At 45.5% G+C, this 19,338-nt stretch overlaps 1 protein-coding gene across 1 annotated transcript in view; it reads right to left on the minus strand.

The window, feature by feature from the left end:
- The window catches only part of FERMT3 (FERM domain containing kindlin 3), a 46,903-nt gene extending 29,242 nt beyond the window's left edge, over nt 1–17,661 (minus strand). The window contains exon 1 of the mRNA XM_040329042.1: nt 17,069–17,661. The gene's annotated coding sequence lies outside the window, so the exon portion shown is untranslated. The remainder of the gene's footprint in view (nt 1–17,068) is intronic.
- Between the last annotated feature and the right edge of the window lie 1,677 nt (nt 17,662–19,338).

Below are 19,338 nucleotides of genomic sequence, written 5' to 3' on the forward strand. Positions count from 1 at the left end.
TGGGGTGGTATAGGGCAAGTTAGGGTGGCACAGGGCAGGTTGGGGTGGTATAGTGCAAGTTAGGGTGGCATAGGGCAAGTTGGGATGGCATGGGAAAGGTTGGGGTGGTACAGGGCAATTTAGGGTGGCATTGGGCAGGTTAGGGTGGTATAGGACAAGTTATGGTGGAATTGGGCAGATTGGGGTGGCACAGGGCAAGTTGGGGTGGCATGGGAAAGTTTGGGGTGGTACAGGGCAGGCTGGGGTGGTACAGGGCAGGCTGTGGTGGCACAGGGCAGGCTGGGTTGTACAGGGCAGGCTGGGGTGGTACAGGGCTGTTTGGGGGGTACAGGGCAGGCTGGGGTGGTATAGGGCTGTTTGGGGTGGTACAGGGCAGGCTGGCGGGTGTCACCTGCTGGGCATGTCAGCTAAAAAAAAACAAAAAAAACGGGATGGTGTCACCCCTCTAGCGGGTGTCACCCGGGTGTGGACCGCACCCCCCTAGCAACGCCTCTGCAGACCAGTCTTGATTGGACAATAAAAGAGCAGAGGACTACTGATTAAATCTCCTGTGTACTCTTCTTTCTTCCTGTTGTTCACTGTCAGCGCATGTAGGGGAGAGATTGGCTTCTGGTGTTGCCACTTTTTCTACTAATGTGAGTGCTGTACTACTAGGTTGATATCAAATAGGGTACATACATTAGTTGCATTACAGTACATTAAAACCTTGGATTGCGCCTTCAAAGTGATCCTACCTAGAGTTCTGTAAAGATGCAGGCTGCAAGGACTCGCGCGATGAGGACGTGACGCGTGCGAGGGTGGGAGGTGCCGGAACGCTCCATGGCTGGCAGCGGCATACGTCGCGTTGAGGCTCCGACGATTCCAGCAGCGGAGCGGCCGACGGCAGCGTGAGAGGCTGGACGTCCTGAGGACTGTGCGGGAGACTCAGCCCCGCTCAAAGACCCGACGTACCTAGGGGACCCAGCACGTGAGCGAGCCCCTGGGCACCAGGCCGAAGGAGATCACAGAGCCCCACGATCCCTCAATCGATCACTCTGCCCTGCACTGGAGCCGGAGCGGAGTACAGCAGACGGAGCGGTGACCACGTAGCGGAGGAAACAGCGGGGCATCTACCGGGATATCCCCCGGAGATGCATAGAGCCGTGGTGGACCGTCGAGAGGGCCATAAGGATTGGTGGGGCGCTCAGTCGAGCCGAGTTGGGTCGGGCTCTTTCCCACCCACCCCCCCCCCCCTGGATCCCCCTTCCCATCCCTACATCTTCCTTGTGAATATGCTTTGCTCCTCAGTTCTAAGAAGAATCTTGGTGTAATGTATTGCAGGGATAGCTGTTAGACCTATCCAGATGTGACATATCGAAGAATAGGAAGTGTATATTCATTTTTTCTCTATCTTTTTTACCATTTTGACCTGTGATCAGTGATGTATGGAGTAATCTGTGAAATATTTGGGACTTGAGATACAAGGGCCAGTAACGCGGATTATTAGATCTTTCACTCATATTTTCTGCTTAAACGCTTATCGGAGGGGTCAGATCCTTTGCCATCAGGGAATAGAACTGTTTTGAATTGCACATGATCGTTCAGGACCAGCCTGCTGGGCAATCAGTGAAAAAAGGGTTGTTGCGCCGTAGAAATTTTGCGGGTATAAAACACCCCACACAATTGATGGATTGATACATATTGAAGGTTCTACCTGTTGCACTGTTAACCCCGTAGCCATAGCAGTACTGCTTAAATTTGGAAGGTGCATTATGAATAGAAGGAAATAAGATAATCTACTCCATGATAGCAGGACTAAATGGTCATAAGGTAGAGGCGTATCCTTTCCTCACTCAATAGGATTAGTATACTTTGTATACTGAGCACCCCTATCGACACCGAGTTCAAGAAAGCTTGTATGGCCTGATTACCTGTGGGGAAAATTATACACAAGGGCCCCTAGGTTCATGTGTAGCAGGCAGAGCAGGGTCGCGATAAATTAATTTTACACCCTCAAACTGGGGAAGAGAATTAGACCCACAAATAAAAACAAGATGAATAGATCAACGAGAGGCGTAGCCTCAAAAACACCTAAAAGCAACGCCGGGACCAGCTCAATACAGCAGTATATGACCCAAGAAGGAAACCCCAAAAGTCCTGGACCTGTAAAAAAAACTGAAAAAAAGAAGAATGAGACTAAAACTGGGGAAGGCAGCTCGGATCGCTCTAAAGGAGAAACGACAATAGAAAGTGACAATGAGCATAGCAGATCTGAAGAGCTAGCCCAAGATACACAACCTCCAACGAAGGCAGAGATGAACGCTATGTTATTGAGGATGGAAAACGTCATAAAAACAGAAATCAACAGGATAAGAACGGACCTAGGAGGGCTCCTAGATAGAGTGGAAGAGACAGAAAAGAGAATGGAAGAACAAGACCACCAACTAAATAAATATCGGTAAGAAGACCAGGAAAATCGCAACAGGCGCAACAGGCGACAGAATCTGAGAATCCGTGCAATAGTGGAAGAAAAAGGCGAAGATTTAGGAGCAATCATGAATACACTATTTAATCCCATTAGAGAAAACAGCAGAAGCGAAGCCCCTCAAAATTGAAAGGGTACATCGAGTGGGAAATCCCAAACAGACAGAAAGAAACGGACCAAGAGATGTCATAGTCCGGTTTAGGAACTATGAGGATAAAGCGGACATTTGGGGAAAGCTAAGGGGGAAATCTCCTTTGAGATATAGAGAGACTGAGTTACAAATATTCTCCGACCTATCGAAAGAAACACTAGCAAGGAGAAGACACTTGAAACTTCTATTAGAGCTGATGCGCTCGCAAAATATAAAATATCAATGGGGCTTCCCTGCATGCCTTATCGGCCTAAAGGGGGGGGGGGGAAACCACACGATTAAGACATCCAGAAGAGCTGATGGGATTTTGTCACAAAATGGACTTAATAACACCGGATCTGCCGGACTGGGTGGATTAATCTAAAATAACTGGGTCTGACAGTGAGGTGGGGGGGGGACTAGGGGGGGTGGGCGGGAGGAGGGGGGGGGCAGCCGAGGAGCGTCTTGGAGCATCGCCACTGGGGAGGAGCCGATGGTGAAGGAGTGGAGGCAACCAATAGCGGCTCCTAGGCCAAGAGTGGGCCAGGGGGAGGGAGGGGAAGGGGGAGTAGGGGTAGTAGGGAGGGTACCGGGGCAGGGGGACCATCTCGATGACTCCACAAGATATATTGCAAACCCCTCAAAGTTCCTTTAGATGACAGAAATTAAGTTGCTCTCGTATAATGTTAGAGGTTTGAACTCTCAGGTTAAGAGACACAAGGTTCTCAGTGAATTGACGCATCATAAGGCAGATGTTGTCTTCTTACAAGAGACCCACATAACTTTAGAGTCTAACATAAAGTTGTACTCCTCTAACTACCCCATTTGGTTTTACACACTGGTGGACAGACTGACAGATCCCGAAGGAAGATTCTTATTCCTGAAAGTAAAACTGGGAGGGGTGGATTACACCCTGGCAAATGTCTATGCCCCCAATGTGAACCCGGTTAAATATGTGAGCAAAATCCTTAGAAAACTAAAAGATTTTGAGGTGGGGCACGTGGTGTTGATGGGGGACTTTAACTTTTGCATGAACCCGGTACTTGATAGTACGTCCCGGGCACAGGGGACTAATTGTGAGCAGCTAAAAGAACTGAAAAAACGACTATCACATAATCAAATGGTGGATGTATGGCGAATCCTTCATCCTAAAAATCGCGACTACACATTTTTCTCCCCTGTGCACGGGACGTACTCGAGGATAGATTATATCCTCATAGACCATAGACTCCTTGAGAGGGTAATTGAAACGGGAATTGAGGTTACGACGATCTCAGACCACGCCCCTATAACCATAAAAATTAGTACATCTATACAGAAAACTAATCCACCAGAGTGGAGACTGGACGAAAGTCTATTGGGTGATGAGGAGGTAGTTGGTAGAGTACAAAAGGAACTGGAATTTTACTTTCGGGAGAATGATAAGGAGGGGATCTCTAGGGCCTCCCTTTGGGACGCTCATAAAGTCTATATAAGAGGGATTCTTATTGCAGAAAGGGGCAAGGAAAAAGAAAGAAAGAACTAGGAAATTAAAAACTGAAGAAATATATAAGCTGGAACAAGATCATAAAACACAGGGCCAAAAGCGAGAAATACTCCATGAACTGACTTTAAAAAGAGATGAATATAGAGCACTATCAGAGCAAGAAAATAATAAATAGTATGGTGAGAGAAAGATATGTATGGGGGAATAAACCCAGTAAGAACTTAGCCAGAATGGTACAAAAAAAGAAAATTAGAAAAAAGAAAAAAAAGAACGGGGAACTTGTTCATGCGACAAGCGAAATAGCCAAAGTCTTTAGAAGCTATTATGAAGGCCTATACGCGGTACAACAAAAGTGCTGGGACCCTGGTGAGAAAGAGGCCAAAACAAGGGAAGTACTACAGAAAGCTAATTTGCCAAAGATAGATGACCATGAAACTGCAAAAATGGACAAATTCATAACAGAGGAGGAAACCAGTTGCGCCCTAAAAAACTCGGTCAGGGGGAAAAGCCCAGGGCCAGACGGCTTTACGACCTTATACTTACAGAAGTTTAGCGCCATCCTGGTACCTAGACTCTGCCAATATTTTAACGGGTTGGGGGTAGAGTTCGAGATGAGCAGGGACGCATTAGCAGCAACTATTACAGTTATAAAAAAAGAGGGAAAAGATAACACGCTCTGCTCAGGCTTTAGGCCTATTTCATTATTGAATGCAGACACAACATTGTACGCCAAGATCCTTGCTGAACGCATTAAGGGGATAATGACAGCCATGGTCCATCCAGACCAGGTAGGCTTTATACCTGGCAGGGAGGGCAAGGATAATGGGGTCAGGGCAATCCATTCTCCTTCGGCAAATTAAAGAAAAAGGGACCCCCGGTCTATTCCTGTCAGTGGATGCTGAAAAAGCGTTTGACAGGGTAGACTGGGGGTTCATGATGCAAACATTAGAAAAAATAGGAATCGGCCCGAGGATGATTGCGTGGATTAAAACACTGTATTTCCACCCCTGCGCAAGGATTAAAATTAATGGAACTTTATCTGCACCCTTCGAGATGAGGAACGGGACCAGGCAGGGGTGCCCCCTGTCCCCTCTTCTATTTGTCCTATCACTGGAACCCCTTCTTGCAATGGTGCGGAACAACCCTGACATTAGTGGAGTAAAAGTAGTCCCACACCTGTTGTGGGACTGTCCGAAAACAAAAACGTATTGGAAAAAAATTCTGACATTGATTAAGGTTATAACCAAGAAAGAGATAGAAGAAGACCCGTGGGTAGTTTTTTTCCATGGGGGTGAAGAGACCTTAAAAGAATATAAAAGATCCTTGACCCCCCATCTGCTTAAAGCAGCCAAGTGATTGATACCTAGGAAATGGAGGGAAGTGGAAAGCACACAATATTGGGAGTGGATGGATTTCGTTGAGGACACATATAGAAGGGAGGAGTTGAAGTACGGGGTGGAGGAGGACAAGGCAGGTTCCAGGGACAATTGGGCAACTTGGAAAGAATTTAAAAAAACTTGGAGCTTTGCGGAAAATTTGAGAGAGCAATGAGGAAGATACAGCAGTAATAGGTTTAAATTTGCAAATGTGGAGTCACGAGATGGTGGGGTGGGGGGTGACGCCGGCTTAATTTTCTTTACTTTTTTTTTTCTTATATCTATATACTTTCTCTAAAAAAAAAAACTTGGATTGCAAGCATAATTCGTTCCAGAAACATGCTTGTAATCCAAAGCACTCGTAAATCAAAGCAAATTTCTCCATAATAAATAATGGAAACTTAAATGATTCGTTCCACAACCCTTTATTCATAAGTCCTTCAGTTTATAGTCCATATAAAAAAGATTATAGCAATGTGACCAAGTTGAGTAACTATAAAATGTCCATCCACAAATGGAAGCCTCCACAAGGGGATTAGAAGCAAAATCCAGCAGGAGCTACAGAGTATAAAAGAGAAGAACCTTAGTTGTGTCCCAGAAGATCGCTGGCAGGGAGGGGCCGCCAAGGCCGAGAGGAGGAGTCGCCTAGATGGCCAAAAAAAGGTGATGGCCGCCTAGGGCGAGAGGAGGAGTCACCTAGATGGCCGAAGAAAGGAGTCGCCTAGTTGACCGAGAGGAGGAGTCACCTAGGTGGCCGAAGAAAGGAAGCAGGAAGTGGGACAGGAAGTCCCACTAAAAAGAGAGTACACCCCCCCCAAAAAAGGACATGTCAAATGTGGCATGTCAGGGGGTGAGGAGTGCTTAAAGCGGAAGTTACACTTTTGGGTGGAACTCCGCTTTAACAGGTGGTCCTGTGGGTTCCAGAGGAGGCATTAACCCATTGTGTGCTGACGTGAGGATAGGCCAGAAAAGGAAAATGACAGTAAGTATCTGATAACAATTGTCCGTTATTTGCATTGAGCGTGACATATTTTATAAATACACATATTTAATGGTTAGCTCACACATGGGAGGTGGCATGAATGAAGCAATGTTTCCATCTTGCAACACGAGTTTAGCTGAAAGCATTTACAGGGAAGTGTAAGAGGTTAAATTCTCATTAGTAAGGATGGGCAGCTCAGTGCATACAAGTGGAACCTCATATGACAAACAATCACTGGATTCAATGCTCATTAATATAAGCCTGGGAGGATAACTGAGTGATCTTCATGTAGCTTGTCCAAAACTGTAAGCTGTCTGAACATTTTTAAATTTCTCTCTCCCAGATAATACTACAATGATTTCCTGCTACCATCTAAATCCAAAGCATGGCTTCAAAGCAAAGGATACACAATCTCTCCGAATACTGGCTGTCATGGCTAATCTCCTAAAAATGCTGATTTCTTGGCTGTCAGGCTGTTGTGCAGAACAAGTATGCAGCCACTAAAATCAGAATTCCTGATCTGCATTCCTACTCCAAGTTAGTGACACAAAACATTTTGCGCTAAAAGATAAGCATAACATTCCGCCATCTAGCAGGTTTAGTATATCAGTGATGGCAGGTAAGGTATTTGTCATGATAAGCTTCCTTTAAGTGGATGAAAAGGCAACACCTTTTTTTTTTTTTTACATTTTGAATAGAGTGGGAAACCGTCTATGGATTTGTCATTGCTCTCTGTGTCCCTGCCGAGGAGATGTGTTGCTCTTTCTGTGCCGGTGACCCTTGTCACGGGGATAAAAAGTCCATACGTTTTGAGTTGTCACCAAAGCAAGTTAGGCCCGGTTCACACTGATGAGAGTTCATAACGAATGTGATGCGTCAAAAACATTCTAAATTCGCATGTCATCCATAAAGTCATTGGGCCAGATCCACGTAGCCTGGCGCTTTCTTACGTACGGCGTAGCGTATCTCAGATACACTACGCCGCCGTAACTTACAGCTTATTTCCCGTATCCACAAAGAATTTGTCGTCAATGTGTCGGCGTAAGGCATAAATGTGTCGGCGTAAGGGCGCGCAATTCAAATCACTAAGTTGTGGGCGTGTTTTATGTTAATACATCTTGACCCGACGTAAATGACCTTTTTTTTTTTTAAGGGCGCATGCGCCGTCCGTGGGGGTATCCCAGTGCGCATGCTCCAAATTAACCCGCAACAAGCCAATGCTTTCGACGTGAACGTAATTCTACGCAAAACCCTATTCGCGAACGACTTACGCAAACAACGTAAAATTTTCAAAATTCGACACGGGAACGACGTCCATACTTAACATTAAGTACGCCTCATATAGCAGGGGTAACTTTACGCCGGAAAAAGCCTTACGGAAACAACGTAAAAAAAATGCGCCGGCCGGACGTACGTTTGTGGATTGGCGTATCTAGCTAATTTGCATACTCGACGCGGAAATCGACGGAAGCGCCACCTAGCGGCCAGCGTAGATATGCACCTTAGATCTGATGGCGTACTAAGACGTACGGCAGTCGGATCTAGCCCAGCTTTGAGCAACGTAGATACGCAATAGATATCAATAGATACGCCGTCGTAACTTCTTTGTGGATCTGGCCCATTGTTTTCAATGACAGTCGCTTACATACATGTGTTCGAATGCGATAAAAAAAGGGTCTTGTGCGAGTTTACAGCGTTGCGTTGAGAATTTAGTCTCCATAGACATCAATGTAAATCGTTCTGAAATCACATAGATGGTTCACATATGTGCAAATTCCACCCCACTACTCTCCACAAAAAAACAGGAAATTCACAGGAAGTTAACACTTTTTTTTTTTCATTATGATTCCATTGGCTAGAACATCAATCGCAGAATGTCCAACTTCTGAAATTTGCGGTAAAATCGATGTAAATTCGCTGTAAAATCACAGTAAAATCGCACCTCACACAGGACAAAAAAACAGAACAAATTCGCAGTGCAACAGTGTGAACCGAGCCTTAAAGTGGTTGTAGAGGCAGAAGGTCTTTTAATGCATTCTATGCATTGAGATAAAAATAAGCCTTCAGTGTAAATCAGCCCCCCTAATACTTACCTGAGCCCCATCTCTATCCAGCGATGGCCCAGCACTATGTGCCGTTGCTTCAGTCGTACTGTGCCGTTATCGCTTGCATGCGCAGGAGTGACGTCATCGCGGCTCCCGCCAATCACAGTGCCGGAGCCGTGAGACCCGGAAGTCACTCCGGGACAACTTGTCGGTGGCCGGAGGGGGAGATGTGGACCGCTGCGGGGGCTTCGATCGGAGGTAAGTAAGTTGTCTTGCAGTATTTGTATTTTTTTACATTTTCAAACGGAGGGTTTACTTCCTCTTTAAGTTCACCTGGGCGTTTTGCATTTTCCTGAAAGCCTTAAGTAAAACAAAATAGAAAAACAGCAGGGATAGTGGCAACCCCTCATAAATAGTATAGTAGGTGTGCAGCTTTAAGGAGCTCAGATCAGTGGTGGAACTACCAGGGTCGCAACAGTCTCACTTGTGACCAGGCCCTGGAATTCCACCACTGTCTGGGATCCCAAGCAGGGTTGCTAATCGCAGGTCTCTGAGCTGAGAGCATATCTCTCATACAGCTCAGAGCCATCATTGTCAGTTCTCCTCTCTCGCCCACAATGAGAAAAATAGACAGCCGATCTGCTTCGTCTCCAGGTTGCTATAGGGGGAACCCAAGACGAGCCGCTGCTCTGTGTGTCCATTCAGACACAGAGCAATGGCTCAGCCCTGCCCCCTCTCTCTCCTCATTGGCACACTGACTTTGACAGCAGCAAAAGCCAATGGCGTTCGCTGTTGTGTCTAAGCCAATCAGGAGGGAGAGACCCGGGCAACTGAGGTTCTCGTGCAACATCGCTGGATCCATATGGGGCTCAGGTAAGTATGAGGGGGGCTGCTGCACAATGAAGGTTTTTTTATTTTATTGCATAGAATGTATTAAGATAAAAAAACTTCTGCCTTTAGAACCACTTTAATCTTCACATACATGGGAAAACAGTTCACATAGTTTAACAAAGGTAGAATTGTCTGTGCTGCTGAACATAACACTGTCCATAGCGGTTAGCCAAACAATAAGGCACATAAGGAACCATATGCGGCCCATAGCTGTGATGGATAATATCTGTAGCAATGGGACAACAGCCCTGGGCTGGTCCTCTGCAGATGTATATATAGTATACCCCAGAATAGACAGGATGTGACACATCTGCAGAGGAAGATGTCACATGCGACCCAACCCCTGCAGCAATTAGTCAGCAATAATTAAAGAGACACTAGACAATAATTACTGTAACATGGCATAATAACCAAAAAGTGACAGTAACTAAGAGCATCTGCTTACATGAAGAATAACTTTTACTTGGAGGAAGACTGTTGGGAATAGATGAGGAAGAAGCTTAAAGTGGTTATAAAGCTAAAAAAATGTTTTACTTTAATGCATTCCCTGAATTAAGGTTAAAAAAAAAAAAACATTTTACAGATTGCTGTCCTGAAATAATTACCCGAGTCTTCAGGGAATACCTATACTTCAATAGAAATGGAGGCATACAGCCAGGGGTCAAGTCCTGGGGGAAAAAGTGTGGGAACTCCCACCCAAGATCCACCCCCCCACCAAAAAAAAAAATGATACGCTTATATGCATAATTACTAAACCGCATGTTCTTTCTAAATCCCGCGATAAGTCGCGGCAGACCTCCGCAATGTCTCCGCGGAACAATGACAAAAGCTCCCAGGAGACATTGCGGCATCGAGGAAGTGACGGAATACCCGCACACTACCCGATAAATCCATATACAGGAAGCGGCCAGTAACATGAAGGATTACTAAGGTTCGCCTGCCCCTGACAGTGACTCAAGCTGGGCATCGCCGCTTAGTGAAGTATTGGCTCGGGCGGCTCGGGTGGCTCGGCTGTTCTCGGCTGCTCTAGTCCTGCAAAGGGAACCGAGTTCCTGCTGTGAAAAAAGTGCAGGAACTCCGTTCCCACGCGTTCCCGCAGGACTTGAGCCCTGCATACAGCCCCAAAATTAAATGTCAGTTTTGGGTGTCCCCACATTCTGACAAGTGAGCCTTGCCAGGCCTTGGAGATTGTAAAAGCTCCTGAAGAAGCGACCAGGCCACGTAACATGTAGAGCACTATTCAAAAGGTCAATCAGAGACAAGCAAAACCCCACTGTCTGAAGGATATGTGAATTCTGTTGTATATTTTACATGCATAGGTCTTATATGCCAATTTATCCTCTAGGACAGTGGTTCTCAACCTGGGGGTCGGGACCCCCTCGGAGGTCAAATGACGATATGCCAGGGGTTACAAATCCTGGGCTGTTCCTGAAGCCCGCACCGCTCTCCTAGCCTTTGTGCAGCCGCCCAGCAGGGCTGTCCCTGGAGCCTGCAGGCCGCCCACTTTGCCTCTTCACAGCCACCCACTCAGTTCACGGCATGGCTGTGGGGCGGAGACTAGAGGTCAGCTGACTGGTAAAGAATGAAGTGGGAGGGGCTGGAGGAGACCCTATCTCCTGATTTCGGCATAGGTGTCACTGCTGCGAGACACCACAAAGTCGAGACACAGTGAGTAACACTACCTGTGATTATAGTTGCCATTAAACAACAAGAAAGACAGCTAGAGAGAGTAATGGGAAAAAAAGAGAACAAAGAGAAAAAGTGGTACATCCTAAAATGTAGCATAATGGGATTTAATACTGTATGAGTGGAAGGGACTCGGGGAGAGCTAAATGGGTGCCGACAACACACGCTACAAAATAATTTTACTGTTAGGGTTCCCCACAACTTGGGAAATTTTATGAAGAGGTCACGGGACTAGAAGGTTGAGAAGCACTGCTCTAGGGGTATACACAAATAGTCCACGACCCACTACTGTTTTAATAGAAATAATTCCGCAATATACCCTATTTATCGGCGTATACTGCGCACTTTTTTGCCCTGAAAATCAGGGCAAAATCGTGGGTGCGCGATATACGCCGATACCAGCTTTCCCGCGCCGAGTTTGAATACTGTGCCGGCATATACCGAGCGCAGTACACTCGTGTATAGTCGGGCAGGCTTGGCTCCTCTCGCGCTCACGTCCTGGATGTACAGGACGTGAGCACGAGAGTAGCCGAGCCTGCCCGACTATACACGAGTGTACTGCGCTCGGTATATGCCGGCGCAGTATTCAAACTCGGCTCGGGAAAGCAGGGATCGAGCGGGAAGGACGCCGCAGAAGGACGCCGGACCCGACGAAGAGGACACCCGAAGCCGCAGACGGACGCCGGACCCGACGAGGCCGCCGCGCAAGACACCAAAACTGTAAGTACAAAAATCTTTTTTCCACAGGAATGCGGGTCCACTTTAGGGGTGCGCGCTATACGCCGGAGCGCGCAATACCCCGATAAATACGGTAATTGTTATATTGTATACATAATATTTTAATGCAGATCAATAAATTTGCTAATTTTATATATATGTGCCTATAAAGTCCATGATTTTTTTCAAATTTCCAATTATGTATACAGGAGTCTTCAATCAATCCAGCTCTGTGCACGGCTTCATCTTTTTTCTCCCCCTACTCAATAGGAATAGACTTTAAATAATTGAAATATAATGTGGAAATGATTATATGATTTATAGATGGGGTGTGGCAAAACGTGACAGATGAAGTGCACGATGCTTAATAAGAGGATGAAAATGAGTGAGTATGATTGTGATTCATGGTCACATATGGCTTTATCAACAAATGTAAATGCTGACAAAATAATCAATGGCTTCTTGACAGCTGCGACTGTATTTTATTATGGGTACTGCTGATGTGCAGCAAGAAACAAATATCTTTCTTAAAAGAGAATGGGAATCGAAAAAAAAAAACAATCATATTCACCTAGATAGCTGTGGCCCCGATCTCAGCTGCAGCTGTCCCTCGCCATCTCTAAGAATAAGAACTTAGCGATCAAACACTGTTTACCGCTCAGCTCTCTGTCCTCAGCCTTCAGAGAGTCGGTGACTGACAGTCTGCCTCTCCAGCACTTAGCACTGGTCTGTAGAGGGTGCGGGGGCAGATGGCTTAGCTGGCTCAGCCTCTCAGCGGCTCACTGAGAGGCTGAGCCAGCTGCAGGTACAGGCTTCTGGAAGGGTCCCGACCATGTGGTCGAAATCTTTTTCAGATCGTGGACTGCTGAAAATAGTTTACAGGAGTGCAGCACTAACTAAACTCCTGTGTCCCACAGGAGAAGTACAGCCACAACAGCTTTGGCCATACTTCTCCTTTAAAGAAGACATATAAGACAAGAAGTCTCTCTAACCGTCAGGAGCCATTTCCACCGGAAAAAAAAAAACACTTTAATGTCTGCATGGACTTCAAGGCATTTTTCTGAATGGTGAAATTTCTCTAGTTCCAGATTTCACCTAAATTTTGGCAAAGCGAAATCCCCCCAATTTTCATCATCACTAACTTTAAGGCCCCGTACACACCATAGAATCCATCCGCAGATAAATCCCAGCAAATGGGTTTCAGCGGATAGATCCTATGGTGTGTACACGCCAGCGGATCTCTATCCGTGGATATTTCTCCCCTGGGATGGATTCCAGCAGATCGGATATTCGCTGACATGCAGAACAAATCCATCTGCTGGAATCCATCCCAACGGATGGATCCGCAGGTCTGTACAGACTCACCGGATCCATCCGTCCTAAGGGATCCTCCGCATGCGTCGTAATGATTTGACGCATGCGTGGAATTCCTTATATGACAGCGTCGCGCATGTCGCCGCGTCATAATCGCGGCGACGGCGCGACACGTCATCGCCAGAGGATTTCGGCGCGGATTTCAATGCGATGGTGTGTACACGCCATCGCATTGAAATCTGCTGAAATCCTCGAGAGGATTTATCCGCGGAAACGGTCCGCTGGACCGTATTCGTGGATAAATTCTCCCGTGTGTATGGGGCCTAATGGATTGAGTGATCAGATAAGACATTATTTCTAGCTGTTGCATTATAGTTCAGAGCCATTTCTAAGACTGTGAAAGACTGTGCAGGGGTATGTTACACACAAAGTGCATAGGACATAGGTAGGTTCCCTAAACCCACTAACCAGACCTCAGACCCATCAGAAATTTAGAGGAAGTCCTCCCTTCAGATAAGTCATGTGAAAGAAGTGAGGAATAGCGAAGGAGAGCCTCCCTCAGTTCTGAACTACAGCTGCCTGTATGACAGGTGACAGTTGCAGTGCAAGTGGCAATGTAGAGCTGCTAAAAACATTTTAACCGGTTCCCGACTGGCTCCTGTACATATACGTCGGCAGAATGGCACTGCTGGGCAGAAAAAAGTATATATACGTCACTTAAAAGTCCCGCTGTGCGGGCGCGCGCACGCCCCTGCCGCCAGCTCCGTGATCGTGCCCGTGGGACCCGCGGACTCTATGTCCGCCGGTGTCCCGTTATCGGGTCACAGAGCTGAAGAACGGGGAGATGTCAGTGTAAACACAACACAACATGTCACTGATCGTCTGTTCCCTGTCATCAGGAACAGCGATCAGTGACGTGTGATGGCAAGCCACGCCCCCTAACAGTTAGAAGCACTCCCTAGGTCACACTTAACCCCTTCAGCGGCCCCTACAGGTTATACCCTTTACTGCCAGTGTAATTTTTACAGTAATCAGTGCATTTTTATAGCACTAATTGCTGTAAAAATGACAATGGTCCCAAAATGGTGTCAAAAGTGTCCGCCATAATGTCGCAGTCACGATAAAAATCGCTGAGCGCCGCCATGACTTGTAAAAAAAAAAAAAATATTAATAAAAATGCCATAAAACTATCCCCTATTTTGTAGACACTATGGGGCAGATCCACAAAGATCTGCACCCGCGCAGCGTATGGGAGATACGCTACGCCGCCGTAACTTATTCAGGTTTGGATTGAATCCTGAAAGAATTTGCGCCGTAAGTTACGGCGGCGTAGTCTATCTCTCGCGGCGTAAGGGCGCGGAATTCAAATGCGGCGAGTAGGGGGCGTGTTTCATTTAAATGAAGCGTGTCCCCTCGCCGAACGAACTGCGCATGCCCCGTCCATCAAAACTCCCAGGGTGCATTGCTCCAAATGACGTCGCAAGGATGTCTGTTTTCGACGTGAACGTAAATGGCGTCCAGCCCCATTCACGGACGACTTACGCAAACGACGTAGAATATTTAAAATGATACGCGGGAACGACGGCCATACTTAACATTGAGTACGCCACCAAATAGCAGCTTTAACTATAAGCCGGAAAAAGCCGAAAAAAAACGACGTAAGAAATTGCGACGGCCGCTCATACGTTCGTGGATCGTCAGAAATAGCTAATTTGCATACTCGACGCGGAAAACGACTGAAACGCCACCCAGCGGCCGCCGGAAAATTGCATCTCAGATCTGACGGCGTACTAAGGCGTACGCCTGTCGGATCTAACACAGATGCCGTCGTATCTGTTTGGTGGATACCAACCAAAAGATACGACGCGCACAATTTGAAATTACGCGGCGTATAAACAGATACGCCGGCGTAATGCCTTTGAGGTTTTACCCCCAAAACTTTTGCGCAAACCAATCAATAAACGCTTATTGCGATTTTTTAACCAAAAATATGTAGAAGAATACGCATCGGCCTAAACTGAGGAAAAAAAACTTTTTTTTTATATATTTTTTGGGGGTATTTATTATAACAAAAAGAAAAAAATATTGAATTTTTTTCAAAATTGTCGCTCTATTTTTGTTTATAGCGCAAAAAATAAAAACCACAGAGGTGATCAAATACCACCAAAAGAAATCTCTATTTGTGGGAAAAAAAGGACGTCAATTTTGTTTGGGAGCCACGTCGCACGACCGCGCAATTGTCAGTTAAATCGACGCAGTGCCAAATCGCAAAAAATCCTCTGGTCTTTGGCCAGCCAAATAGTCTGGGGCTTAAGTGGTTAAAAATGTTGGGCTGTCATCACCTCAGGAGTCAGGACCCCAGGCACCCCACAAAAGACTTGTGCCCCAGATGTTGTGGATGTTATGGGAGGTTTGGAACCCCTATCCTCCCATGCACATACACCCAAGTTCTGTGCATAAGCTGTGAATTTCAAATTTAAACATGCTTGGAAAAAACATAGGCCTACACTCAGATAAAAAAAAAATATATATTTTTCTGCCACCACTCTTTCATATTTCTTTATTTCTACAATTTCTTAAATGAATCGTTCTAGGTTGAATTAAAACATTTGGTAGACTGGTTATCTCATAATGTTTGCTAATATACACATCAGTTGGAGTGATGATTATTAATAAATCAGCAATAGCATATGGGCCAGATTCAGGTACAATTACGTTACTCCTCGGCGGCGTAACGTATCCCATTTACGTCACACCGCCGCAGGTTTACAGCGTAAGTGCCTGATTCACAAAGCTCTTACCTGTAAACTTGTGGCGGTGTAACGTAAATCCGCTCGGCGCAAGCCCGCCTAATTCAAATGGGGCGGGCACCATTTAAATTAGGCGCGTTCCCGCGCCGAGAGTACTGCGCATGCTCCGTCGGGTAAATTACCTGACGTGCATTGCGCTAAATGACGTGGCAAGGACGTCATTGGTTTCGGCGTTAACGTAAATGGCGTCCAGCGCCATTCACAAACGACTTACGCAAACGATGTGAAATTTAAAATTTTGACGCGGGAACGACGGCCATACTTAACATTGCTTAGAACACCTAGGAGGTAGCCCTAATTGTACGACGCGTATCTCGACGGAAACAACGGAAATTTAGATCGACGGGCATAGCGGACGTTCGTGAATCGCCGTAACTAGTCATTTGCATATTCTACGCCGACCGCAATGGCCTCGCCACCTAGCGGCTGGCCTAGAATTGCATCCTAAGATCCGACGGTGTAAGTCAATTACACCTGTCGGATCTTAGGGCTATCTATGCGTAACTGATTCTATGAATCAGCCGCATAGTTAGGACGGGCGGATCACAGAGATACGACGGCGTATCAGGAGATACGCCGTCGTATCTCTTTTGTGAATCTGGCCCTATGTTTCTAATAAGATAGGAGTAATATTTAGTGATAATGTAAAAGAGTTGCACCTCTAGTACAGCGCCTTGCAAAAGGAAGTAGGAAAAGAAGAAATATTTCTTAAAAATCATTTTTCCGTAGGCCTTTTTATAGTCCATGCTGCAATGGAAGGCCATGAGAGCTAATTTAACGTGGATGGGATCCGGTGGTTGGATATCAAAGGTATAGAGATCATATCAGGTGATAGTACAATTGTTGTAACTTATTTTTTTAAGGTGCAATTCTAAGTATTCAATTTCCAGTATACTGCTAATGCGGAAATGATTTACTATTAAGCAATTCATTGTATATAAGATTCTACATTATACATGTGATATTTGGGGAGTTTAAAACCAGTTAGAATTCGTAGCGCACTTTTTTAGACCTCATATTCTACTTTCAAACAAGCCCACTGGTACATATGCTGGGCAAAGTCTATCCTGGTCTCATCATAAATCTAATTGAATTGTTCTTACAGTGTCGAAAAATTTGGTCTAATTACATGACCACACATTAAAATTGGATGAAAAGTTAACTTACCTTTTTGTTCTTTGCGGAAATATCTTTAGTGTCTTTTCAGTTCCTCTGTTTAACCGACTTTCTGAAGAAGATTGAAAACTCAGAGATCTATCAGGGACATTACTGTTCCCTTTATATACTGTCTCCTCCCTTCTTTCCGGTCTCAGTTGGCCCGCTGTTTCCCTCTTATCTTGTAGTTGCCTTCAATCATTCATTTCTTTTCATTTGCTTTTTTGTTGTGTATTTCATTCTTGTGCACCTACCATTTCTCTTCCTTAACTATGTTCTGTTATGTGAGGCGTATTCACCCTCATATGAGCATTTCCTGTGTGGTTTCTGTTTTTTTCACCTTTCCCCAAAGCCTTCCTCTTTGTGATTGTGTGATCTCTTTAATACATTTTCGCCTATTTCATTCTCTTCTTAACCTAGCATAATCTTGCCTGGTGCCTCCAATAATCGTCTTCAGACTCTCTTAAGCAAAGCAGTGTTCTTGGTCTTCCGAGGTCTCCTCAGCTTTTATCTCCAGTACGATTTTGCCTATACCCCCGTTATTTCCAGTGTGCTGCGTTGCTCTGCTCGCCTCCGCTATGGCTGTTGTGATAAAACACAACCCACACCAATTTTGTCTTCTTCCTCCTTCAATTTCCTCTCTTAGCAGCACTTCTCCTTTATAACAGCCATTACTGTTCACCCAAATGACTGTCTCTGATGGCCTGTATACTCCAAACAGCAGACCATTCTATTTCGGACAGTCAGGTATAGCCTGGTGGTACTAGTCGGCCCTGCAAAATGCCACCAGCACCTTTACTAGACAGTCTCTTTCTTTTGATCCAGCTTTTATGATGGCCCAAATTATTGTTTAACCACTTAAAGTGGAGTTCCACCCATTTTTTTATGTTTGTCTGTGCTGCATGCCCTAATCTCATAGTGTTCAGAATGGACAATTTTTATTTATTTTGTTGCTTGTAAATACCTTTATTTTGTAGTCCTTCATTACTTCCTCCTCCTTATTAGCCTAGGCTATTAAGTCACATGGCTATTCGCAAGGGTTTCTGGGATAGGCATCATGTTTCCCAGTAGTCCTTGCAAACCTGACTGAAACCTATTACATTGCGAGATCTGCAAGGCTGAAATCCAGGAAGTCATACAGTCTGGCTTCATGATGCCCACATTTAAGATGGCCACGGACTATTTCTAGATTATAATCTAAATGCTCCAACAACCTAACAAAACGGACCTTAGTTTACAGACTAACTTTACTAGAATACATTAAGCTTGTGTATTATAGGGGTATTTATATTTAAAAAGTGAAATTGTGGGTGGAACTCCCCTTTAACCCCCGGACCATATTGCTGCCCAAAGACCAGAGCACTTTTTACGATTCGGCACTGCGTCGCTTTAACTGACAATTGCGCGGTCGTGCGACGTCGCTCCCAAACAAAATTGGCGTCCTTTTTTTCCCACAAATAGAGCTTTCTTTTGGTGGTATTTGATCACCTCTGCGGTTTTTAGTTTTTGCGCTATAAACAAAAATAGAGCGACAATTTTGAAAAAAAATTATATTTTTTACTTTTTGCTGTGATAAATATCCCCCAAAAATATATAAAAAAAACTTTTTTTCCCCTCAGTTTAGGCCGATACGTATTCTTCTACATATTTTTCGAAAAAAAAATTGCAATAAGCGTTTATTGATTGGTTTGCACAAAAGTTATAGTGTTTACAAAATAGGTTTTTTTTTTTAGGGCATTTGTATTAATATTTTTTTTTTACTAGTAATGGCGGCGATCAGCGATTTTTTTTTGGAACTGCGACATTATGGCGGACACTTCGGAGACTATTGGGACCATTGGCATTTTTATAGCGATCAGTGCTATAAAAAATGCATTGGATTACTATAAAAATGCCACTGGCAGTGAAGGGGTTAACACTAGGGGGCGGGAAAGGGTTAAGTATGTCCCTGGGTGTGTTCTAACTGTAGGGGGGGGTGGCCTCACTAGGGGAAAGGACTGATCTTCTGTTCATACATTGTATGAACAGAGGATCAGCATTTCCCCCCCTGACAGGATCGGGAACTGTGTGTTTACACACACAGCTCCCGGTCCCCGCTCTGTAACGAGCAATCGCGGGTGCCCGGCGGCGATCGCACCCGCTGGGCACGTGCACGGGAGTCGGGGGTGAGCGCGCGCCCCTAGTGGCCTGCGAGAGAGCCGACGTAGAGCTACGGGCTCTCGCGTAGGGGAGCCGACCTGCCGCCGTAAAACGACGGCGGCAGGTCGGCAAGCAGTTAAAGA

This window comes from Rana temporaria, chromosome 11 (assembly GCF_905171775.1).
Source record: "Rana temporaria chromosome 11, aRanTem1.1, whole genome shotgun sequence".
NCBI lineage: Eukaryota > Metazoa > Chordata > Amphibia > Anura > Ranidae > Rana > Rana temporaria.